This window comes from Chrysemys picta, chromosome 1, assembly GCF_011386835.1.
Source record: "Chrysemys picta bellii isolate R12L10 chromosome 1, ASM1138683v2, whole genome shotgun sequence".
Classification (NCBI taxonomy): Eukaryota; Metazoa; Chordata; order Testudines; family Emydidae; genus Chrysemys; species Chrysemys picta.
In genome coordinates this window covers 42,373,270-42,384,561 of record NC_088791.1, presented here as the reverse complement: position 1 = coordinate 42,384,561, position 11,292 = coordinate 42,373,270, and positions in this window count along the sequence as shown.

Here is an 11,292-nt window from a genome sequence, read left to right as displayed (position 1 = left end):
CAAAATAATAATAATAATAAATAATATTAATACTAAATAAAAAATAACAATAATAGTCTATGATTAGGAAATATAGGCCCTGATTAAGAATATGCTTGATGACCTGAATAAGGCTGATTTCCGAAATTGTGGTGATGACCTGGCTGTGGCTGGTACGTGCTACTGCAATATAAAAATTTAATAATAATAAATAGTAGGAAGTCCTTTATGTCATTGAGGACAACTGGACAATGGAATAACGTGCCAAAAGACATGAGAAAACTGTTATTATCTGAGATACTGGATATGTTCCTCACCCTTACTCCAGCCGCTTTGTGTTGGGTAAAAAGGTCAGAGAGGTATGAAGGGACCTTAAAACCCCAGTTTCATGTGCTGGAGGATTTCCCCTGGTGCAGGCATTGTCAGGGACTGATGTAAGGTTGCCTTATGAAGACTCCCTCACAAGCTTTGGCATAGGACAGGACTGGAGGCAGCAGGGGCGTTTTGGGAGTAAGGCTTCAGCACAGCAGAGATTCTGGGTAGTGCATTCCACAGGGCAGCATCGGGGAAGCTGCTGCATCTTAGATGACTCCCCAGGTCAGTGCACGCTAGTGTACCTTGGAAGCAAGAGCAGCTATTAAGCATCTGACATCTATGGAATCTCCCAGATTTTATCCATTCCTGTGGATAAAGCTGCTTTTAGAAAATGTCTAATATCTTTATTTATTTTCTAAAGTATATTTCCTCCAAGATACACAGAAGAATCAGTAAATAAGTTCTTTAGGCTCCAATTCTGAGCTCTGTTACTGCATTGAATGGAAAATATGGACAATCATACTTTCCTTCAGCTTACCTCAAAGTTGTAGTAAAGCAAGGCATGTACATTATCTGCAGCATTGTATGGACCTTGTGTAACCTCAGGCTTTTCTGTGGTTCTCTGTGGTTATGACCTATAATGGCAATGGAATATTTTGCTTAGCAGAAAGTAGGCCAATTTTGAGTCTAAGGCCGGGTCTACACTTAAAACTTTTGCTGGTATAGTAATATCAGTTGGGGTATGACTTTTTAACAACATTTTAATGCCAGCAAAAGCCCTAGTGTAAATCTATAGCTCTACCAGCAAACCTTTTCTAGTGTAGTGTAGGCCTAAGAGATTTACAGAAAAAGCATTAGTGTTAGGGAGAAGGTGTATATTTAAAGCCATGCAAGACAGACAGCTGGGAGAGTTCAGAGAGTCTGCTATTTCCTTACGACTGATCACCCAAAATGACAGAACTATTTTGCGATGAATTTCCCCTGAGTTGGATACGAACTAGCAGGAGCTATAACTCTCCATGATCTTATTAAATCAGCATGGCAATTGCTAGATATTTTGCTAGATTGCTAGATAAGGCAATTGCCTTGCTGAGATGACATCATAAAGAATTATGAAGCCTGGCCGCTGCATTGGTTACATACCTCTATATACAACTGTTTTGTGCACCCTCAGGATATTAATCAATATGTGGCTATTTTCCAGTTTCAGACAATTCTGCTCATTCCATATTTCAGGTTGTGGATTCTACTGCAGTTCATAAGGAAAAACTTGTGAATACCCAATACAGCACAAAAATAGAACTCTTTCCTGGGAAATGAAGCACAGGAAATTTAACATGGAACTGGGGATTCCATTTGTTTAGGCCACATTAGAGGTACATGGATAATTCCACCAGTATGGAACACAAACAGAGCTTTATTTAAAAAACATTTGAAAAAGATTTTGGCCACTGGGAATCAAAGATATTTCTTTCAAGAAATTAACACCGAGAAAAGCATGAAGACATCACTGCAAGATATATATCACTGCATTATGGAGAGTTTTTCCACTCATGATGCCAGAAAAGGTGATATCGATATTTTTAAAAGATCTGCAGCTTAGTTACCGTCATCCCAAAAGACATAACACTATAGTGACCAGCAGGACCTCACTAATTGGCTGTAACACATAATTCACACACAAAAAACAGGAGTCTATTCCCACTTCATAGCAATTATTGAACAACAGAGTGCTAGGGTGAAGGCCACAAAGACATCATTACTGTGATAAAATAAGTTACTAAATATTTATGAGCATAGGGCCAGATTCACTAATTTACTCTGGCTGCTTTGCAGTGCTCCAGCAATCCAAAGCAACCATAAGACCAGGGTAACTAGTTAACGTTATTATAAAGTACTATTGAAATCAGGGAAAACCCATCAAAAAGTCCCTGTGAGCCTCAAACCAGTGAGGAGACACAGGAGCTCCATTCAGGTGTCTCTGTGCCTACAGTGGATCTCAAGGAATTCAAAAAATTTGGGGGTGGCACTGTGGGCTTCTTCTATAAGTGTGTGTGGGCAACTTTGTCCCACTAATGAAGGAATTTGGAGGAACGCCCTCCCAGAGTTCCCCTCCTGCCCCATCTTTCTATCTTTTTCACATGGGAAAGGCACAATCTAACTCAGGGATCGGCAACCTTTGGCACGTGGCCCATCAGGGAAATCCGCTGGTGGGCCGGGACGGTTTATTTACCTGCAGCGTCCACAGGTTCGGCCGATCGCAGCTCACATCCCTCAGCCCACGCTGCTTCGCGCAGCCCCCATTGGCCTGGAACGGCAAACCACGGCCAGTGAGAGCTGCGACTGGCCAAACCTGCGGATGCTGCAGGTAAACAAACCAGCCTGCGGATTTCCCTGACGGGCCGCGTGCCAAAGGTTGCTGATCCCTGATCTAACCCATTAATTTGGCCAAATGTCAAGGGCATTTAAAAGAATGAACACACAAAAAAACAGCCTTTTGAATTATATTGAGATCTGTTCTATTTCTTAACTTACTTCTCATCAGTGACCTAGAGACCTCTTTACTGACCTACATGATGCTAGAGAATAAGGCCATGCTTGTCCTAGATTTGCTGCTTTTTATTTTTAGAGAAATTATCATTCAATATTAATCAGCAGAATTTTGCCTTCTGTGCAGCTAAAGAGGTACAGAATCATCTAATAAAGGACTTTGGCAAACAGCAAAGCCAAGTAGTTTAAAAGAAATATAGCCCAAATATTTGAACTGTATAAATGAATAAAACAAAGGATCTGTACTGTTGTAGCTGTGCCACAGAAATGAAATTGTGACATAGCCTGAAGTGAATGATGCCATGACAGACTTGAGCTGACAGTTTTCTGTCAGGAAGATATTTGTCTGCCTTAAATTATTCCAGACTAATAAGCACATTAATACAGAGCTGCTCAAATATCTATATCTATAAGTTAACCCAAAAAAGGATATCATCAAAAAGATGAAGCCAAACTATTGACCAAAGTAACTCAGTTGAGCTGGAAGAGAACCAGATAATCTCACTCTTCACTTTAGACTTTAATTCTTATCATCACTAATTTAAAATACAATCTCCCCTGTATTTCATTGATACTACACATTTGTAGCTGAAGGGTCCAAGATGCAAACAAAGAAATCAACTGTGGCAAATGAATACAAGCAACTAGATTGGTAGCTCAGCTTGGGGAAGAAATGCATTGTGGCAAGGCGTCTGTAAAACTTCCCTAAGGTCATCAGGCTGCAGACGCTTAAAGATGACATATCATGTAGGGTCCTCAGTGAGATCATTTAAATTAAGCTAATAGGTTATTGTTTGTAATAATAATAGCAATTTAAAAAAAAAACTAGTACTCCAGTAGAAACTCACATACTCAAATTGCATTTGGTCTTAGGTTTTTATTTTTTATTTTTTTTTTTAACGGTAGAGGAAAGATAACATTTTAACGCCAATGAAAGTGAGAGACTAACAGCACTGGTGAAAGCCAAACATTCAGTGCAGTCAGGCAAAGCGTGAAAAGTCCCTACCCAGTTTTGCCAGTGTTGTTCATTCCCACCGGTAACACCCCTATTATTCTAGTGCAGAGCAGACTGCTAGCCCTGCTGCTGCATTGTACTAAATAACATGGTGGTTCTGTGATGCAAATAAAGGTTGACTGGGAGTCATCACACTGATTTCACTTGTGAACATCTGAGCCACGGGTCTGCACTGAAAGGCAAATCCAGCCCCCACTTCTGAGCATAGTGGTCTCTCTAATAGCAGAATAGATGCAGTTTTACTGTAAAAGGATTTGGGGGCCACTGGAAGGTGCACACCTCTGCTCAGACTATAGCTCTGCAGGGGAAAGGAATACTCAATGGATGGTTTGGGTCTCAGGTTGGCCCCCCCAAAATGAGGAACCCGTTAAAGGGACATAGACTGCATGGAGTGGTTTGTTGCACTGCTTCCTATTGCTGTGGTTTTGCACATTCACACTATAACTATATTTTTGACAGAACTGTTTTCGTGCATCCACACTTACCAACCGTTATTATGCCCATGTGTCCTGGGACTCATGACACACCTATATTTCACATTGCCCAGCGCTGTTTTTGAGGAACAGGTATGTTGAGGATTGACTGTTGGCTGTTGTACAACTCACATCCACATACAAGTGCTGCAAGCAGCAATGATTTCTTTCAATGCCTTTTGCTTAGTGCAAAAAGAGCCTTTAATAAGGAAAGCCAGATTCTGATTTCAGTTGCATGGGAGTAAGACTGGAGTAATGCCATTAAAGTGAATACAGTTACTCCAGTTTTCACCCGATGTTACTGATTAGCATATGACCCCAAGTCTCCAGTAGTGAAAGACACATTCTATTATTTTTAACGCTATCTGAACTATATAAAGAAATGTTACCTTGAAGGGAAGCTCTTTAGCAGACAATACTATATTCTAGGGTTAAATGCCTGTGATGTATTTATATTAACTTGTTTATCGACAGCAAGGGTATGGGTTGTTTTATTTATTTATTTACTTATTGTTGCCAGTTACTAGATGTTGCCTTCAGCAAACCATCTTTCTATAGTTGAATGAATAAAAGCTATATTAAAAACAAAGATTGGAAATAGAAAATGATTATTATACTTAGTAACAAAAAATGTAAACCATCTCTGGGGTTAGCGGGAACACATAATCTCTAAGAGAGAGAGACAGTGCAGTTCTGACAGTAGATAGGAGCCAGGCACTATATAAAGCGTCATATATAGGATATTTTTAATGGACTGTGTGCCATGTAAGGAGACTGACTGAATGGAAGGAAGGAAGAACAAACTCGTTAAGAGTTATATTAAAGAGAGGAACTGTTAATAACTACTCTGCATTTTTCAGTAAAAACTCACATTGAGTATCCAACAATCAGCGGATGGACCTACTTGAAGAAGTTCAGATCCCAAACTTCAGAGCTCAACGAATCAAATCTCTGAACTCAGTTATGCCAATGTAATCTGGAGTAACTCCACTGAAGTAACTGGAGCTAGTCCACATATGCTCTGCTAAAAGTGAAAGCAAAATGTTTAACATATTTTAACAGTGAGTGTGATTAACAATTGGAACAAACTGAGATGTGGTGGCTTCTTGTGATGGGGTATACAAACCCCACACTGGGCAACAACGGGCTAGGGGGCTGCTCTTGGGTCACACAGCCACTCCCCTCTCCTGTGGCCCACCACACCTGTGAGAGATAACCAGACTGGAGGAGGAGTTAAAAGAGAGCAGAAAAGCTCATTTGCAGGCAGGCCAAGGAACAGAAAGGACCCTTTCCTTGAAGCTCCTGAGGAAAGGCAGGATCTCTCCCATCAGCAACTGCCTGAAGGTAGGAAGGTCCTGCTTCTGATAGACCCTGAGTGGGAGGCCTTTCCCCCCGACCCATGGACTCAGTTTGTTTGCATTAATTCCCATTGTGTTGTTTATGGACCAGCAGGGGAGAGACTTAGAATAGAATATCAAGGTTAGAAGGGACCTCAGGAGGTCCTTTAGTCTAACCCCCTGCTCAAGTAGGGCTAATCCCTAGACAGATTTTTGCCCCAGATCCCTAAATGGCCTCCTCAAGGATTGAACTCACAACCCTGGGTTTAGCAGGCCAATGCTCAAATCACTGAGCTATCTGACTGGCCCAGGGCCAAGCCACAGGAAGAGGCAGCCAGTGCCCTGAGAGAGAAGGTACTACCTTGCCACACATTGCCACAAGGTGATGCCATGCAGTGAACTGAACCCTCTGCACCTCTCCTCACCACAGATGGTAAACTCTGGACAATTGTAGGGTGGTAGGAAGTGGCTCAAGGAGGGCAGCCTTAAGGTGTCCCTGGCTGTCAGACTTTTGATAGCCTTCATAGGCCCCTGAACTGTCTCATGGTGGAGTGGGAGGGCCTGGGCTCCCCTACCAACCTCTCCCCTCTGCAGTTTGAAGGGCTTAAACCCTGACCACTAGGCTATGTTCCCCGCAAGCAAAGGCCATCACAATTCTCCATCTCTTGATCTCTTCAAATCAAGGCTGGGTCATATGCTTTAGTCAAACAAGGGTATTGGCTCAATACAGTTGGGTAACTGGGTGAAATTCTAGGGCCTGTATTATAAAGGAGTTCAGACTACTTTATCTAATGCTGCCTTCTGGCTTTAAAATCTATAAATATTTGGCCCTGGTAAACAGGCAGTTCCCCTGCGCTACATCTAACACAGTCAACACTATCTTAGTTACAACCTAGACTTGTATTTTGCCTTTGTTCTTAATGTAAGTAACAAAGCTCTCAGGGTATGTCTACACTGCTATTGAAGGTGTGATTGCAGTTTCGGGAGGCATAGCTGTTCTAGCTTTACTCTAGTTACCATTGCTAAAAATAGCAGTGGAGCTGTATCAGAAAGTCCTTTTTCTAAATGCAAATTTTGGATTTCCTGTTAAATGTTTTTGTTTTTTTAAGCTTCAGCATTTCCTGTGTAATGGGAATTCTGGGTCCTGACCAGCCCTAATCCTGTCACATGCCCACTGTATTCTAAGACTGAAAAAACAGAGTATTTGAAGTATAAAACATCTTGTAAAGAGGATAGCAGGAACAAATAAAACTGTACAAATAAGAAAAGCAGAAGCAAAGAATCTAATGAAGGGATATAGCACTGAAAGATAAATAACAAGAAAGCTTTAAGGAACAGCGGTATGTGTTGGAACAGATAAGGCTTCAAAGAGGAAAAAACAATTCATTAATAATATTAGTAAAGTTGCTAGAAACAATGACTCCCTTACTACAATGTTGAGAAAGGATGGTGGTACATAGAACCCAGTAACAGATGTTCGTTAAATTTTCAATTCGCTGGCCTCCATCTTGCAGGTACAATTTACACCAACAAATTTTGTGCCTGCTCATTGTCATGCTCTAGTTAAACTGCAGGATTCTAATCTGTGTATGGGCATGATTCACGTGTGTAATAAAGTGTTAGTTAATTTCCTTGAGTGTGCTGCAGTGATAGCAGTGGGCAGAAGCAGAGAAGAGAAAATCCAAAGTTAAACAAAGTTCCCAGATCATGAGGAGTCAGGTTCTTCTTGAGGTTTGTTTGTTTGTTTTTTAAAAAGTTTCAACCCCTTCAAGCTGGGGAGCCTTCTGAATATGAACAGACATAGTATTGCCTTGAGCAAGACAAGCTGACACAGACCTAGGAACTGCCCTCATTCATTTGAAGCCCAGTGATGCCTGTGTAAATGGTAACATTGTTAACTGTTTCACCACTGATTATCATATCAGAAACATCCAGGCAACCTGCTTATCTCCTGGGACGGTCTATTTATTTGAAAGGATTTTCTACATGAATAAGGCAGCACATATGAAAATAAGCCAGTATTCCATCAGATTGGTTTTGGTCCCTTAACAGAACAACTTCAGCACCATTTTTCCATGGCAGTACAGGAGCACCACATTAGCATCTAGAATGCAGTGCCCGGCCAGTTTGACCTCTTAGGAACATAGGGACAGATATAGTCATCCGTAAAATTCTAGACTCAAAGATGGATGGCAAATTAATTTGCTTCTGCCCCTCCTTTGTCCCTCCTTTCCACAGCAGCTGATTGCAAAGCCCCCTCAGGATGTGTGTGTGGACCCAGTTAATTCAGTGGAGTGTTGATGCATGAAATAATGCTGACTGAGCCCGCATTATACTATATAGGGGAATCCCTGTGTGCTTGCAAGGGGACAATCCCATTGACCCTGTCGAACCCATGGAGGCAAAGCCCATGGTGGTGGCCATGCAGAGGGACTACTGCAAGATCCAGGACTAATGCCATAGTCCTGTTTGAATGCCACCCCCATCAAACAGCTCCCAAGCAAGTTCTGACAGGATTTCTCCCCTATCCTGCTTGCTTGGATGTGGAGATAGAACAGTTCTTTATTTGTAAATACACTTTATACTGAGAAGAATCACTTATCCTTGAATGGTCAGATTGCAGGACTGTGCAAAAGGAGTGAGGTTTTTCTTATAAACACCATTTAAAGAAGGGAGTGAAGAGCACCAAGGGAATCTAGAGTAGAGTTAGTAAGTGAAATAAACCACTTAAAGAAGCAATAGAAACAGCTAGTGTAATTAGTTTCCAATCAGAGAGCAGAGCAGTTAGAGGAAAAAATGTTGGGCATAACTGCTGACTGCAGACATAGATGGGCTGCCTTTTTACCTAGGGCTTTGCATTCCCTATATAAAGCTTTAAGACCAAATAGTTCTTCCTTCAAGCGCACACACAGGGATCCCGTTGAATCAAATTGGAACACCACAGGCATATCTGAAGGGCAGCATCTAGTCCTTTGACGCAACAGGCAACAGGCTCAGTTTTGCTTATTCTCACAAATACGTTGAAATGTCTTCATTGGGATTTATCACATGCGCATCCAGCAGCTATAAAATAGTTATTCCAGACTATACAAGTTCTGGACCCTCACTTCAATTATAACATTGAACCAGGAGATACCTTTGCAATGTTTTTATCACTTTTCCTGTTAAAAAGGTGACTCTGCTATTAGTTTAACATTTCATTTCCCCGCCCCCAGATTTGCTGTTTCTCCAAATCTGTATTCTTCAAAGTCAGTCTAGCCATGATCACATTTCTATTGTGGACATCATTGCTCCTCTTTTCATACCAAGAATAGGCTGAATGAATAGCTGATGTAAATAAACTGACTTCAATGGGCCTAGACCAGGATAAATCTGGCCTATCTAGATAAAAGACCAGGAATCCTGAGCGCCGTTTACTTAGTTAGAAAGGGAAAATTACTTTCCTAACTACACACAAATTAAGGATGATTTATGCAGATTTAAGAAGCAAAATAAAAGCTTTTCCCTTAAGCTCTAGCAAGTCTACCACCTTCACTTATGATTCTGCCATTTAGTAAATGATATAACCTGAGAATTATATAATCCTGATAGATAGCTTACTAATAAACAACATGAATATGAATGGCTGTTAACCTTTGATTAACAATAAGCTGTAAAAGAAAACCAAAGTTGTAGCACAGAACATTTCTGAGTTCATCCTTGCAAAAATGTTGAGCAAGTTCTCCTTCAAGGTCTGTGGATGCCTACGCATTGTATAGGAGCATGGGCACCCAGCTCAGCGTTGTGAATTCCACTGGGTAGCAGAATGCAAGCAGTTAGTAGTTACAATGCTTAGCCTAAATTCCCACTTGTGAATCCCACCTATAGTGTGCCCAAGAGATCCTGCTAGGTTGATGCATCTCTACACTGCCCCTGCAGGGGACAGTGCCTGTGATGGACACTTGATTCTGTGTAATCTTAGGTAAGTCACTTATCTTTACCATTCAATTTTCCTTTCAGTATAAAACTTGCCCATCTTTGGGAAAGACTGGCAGCGTTTTACCCCCATTATACACAGGTGTAAAATGACGCCACAAGGTGCAAGGCAATGGTGATTAAGGCCAGTTCTTGAAGTATAAGAAAACATACCTAGGAGACTTTTATGCACATGCTTCATATACTCTGCACATTTACTTTGACTGACCTCTGCACAGCTGGAGGAAAGAAAAAGGAAACATTATTGCAGACAACCACTGGTTAACACTTTTCTTTTAAACAACATGTCTGAAAGCTATAGAAAAATACCATCATGCTAGTTGTTTAACACCCTGGTAAAAAGGAGGAGTATGCTCTTATGGCTAAAACATGCAACAGGGCCTCAGGAGCTTTGGGTTCAATCTCCAGCTCTTCTATAGATTTCCTTTATGACCTTAAACATGTCAGTGGACCCATTCACAAAACCACTGAGGTGCCTAAGTCCAACATTTGGGTGCCACTGACATTCTCATCTGCTGTCTAACAGCACAGGTGCCTAAGTTTCCACTGTTTGGCATTTGCAGAGCCACCTAAGTCTTGATGTCACTTTACAGCCAACAAGCTGCTTAAAGCCCTAGTGCAAGCCAACCTGGGATTCTCAAACTAGACAGGAATGGGTTTTTTTGTTTCTCACCAGCTAAGCCTAATTTGGTGTGTGGTGGTTGCGAGACTCATCTCGGATGTGGGAGACCTGGGTTTCAAGTCCCTGCTTTAATTCAGGCAGGAACTTGAACCTGGGTCTCCCACAGCCCAGGTGACTGGCCTAAGCACCAAGTGACTTGTAATGGGGAGAGAGGGTCTCTTTCTTTCTCTCTTGTTTTTTCATGAGAAAGGTCTGACCTCTCTTTGAGGATCTGGGCCTAAGCCCCATGCCTTTCCTGAACATTTCATCCCTGACTAGGTGGCTCCCAGCTCAGCTGGCTGGCTTCTGAGCATCCCTTCCTTAGGTGACTAATTCTTCCAGAGCGCTATGGAGAGTCTAGGCATCTAACACAGGGCAGAAAATTCCACTAGGCATCAGGAAGCCTATGGGTTAAGTATTGAAATGCCTCAGTACCTTTGTGGATCTAGGCCCTAGCCTCTCAGTTCTCCTTCTCTAAACAGGGGATACAGACATCATTTATCTACCTTGTTTATTTAGACCAGTGGTTCTTAACCTGGGCTCCATGCACCCCCTGGGGGTGCAAGATGCCCTTTCTGGGGGTGCGAGACGTGCCAGGTTTTTTTAGAAGGTAAATCATTGAAAACACAAATTAAGTACAGGCACGTAAGTACAACTACTTTGTTTCATCAAAGCTATGTATTTATTAACATTATAAATTTTGTAACGATTACTGCATTAAATTTTAATTGTGAAATTAAAATAAATATATAATTCTATCTCTTTCATTTTATAGTTATGATATATCTAGGGTTTAAAGAACTGACCTACTTCAATGATTTTTGATAAGGGGTGCGAGAACATATTTTTGAAAACCAAAGGGGTGCAGGCTGCAGTAAAGGTTAAGAACCACTGATTTAGACTATGGGCTGATAAGAACATAAGAATGTCCATACTGGGCCAGGCCAATGGTCCATCTAGCCCAAAATTCTATCTTCCAACAGTGGC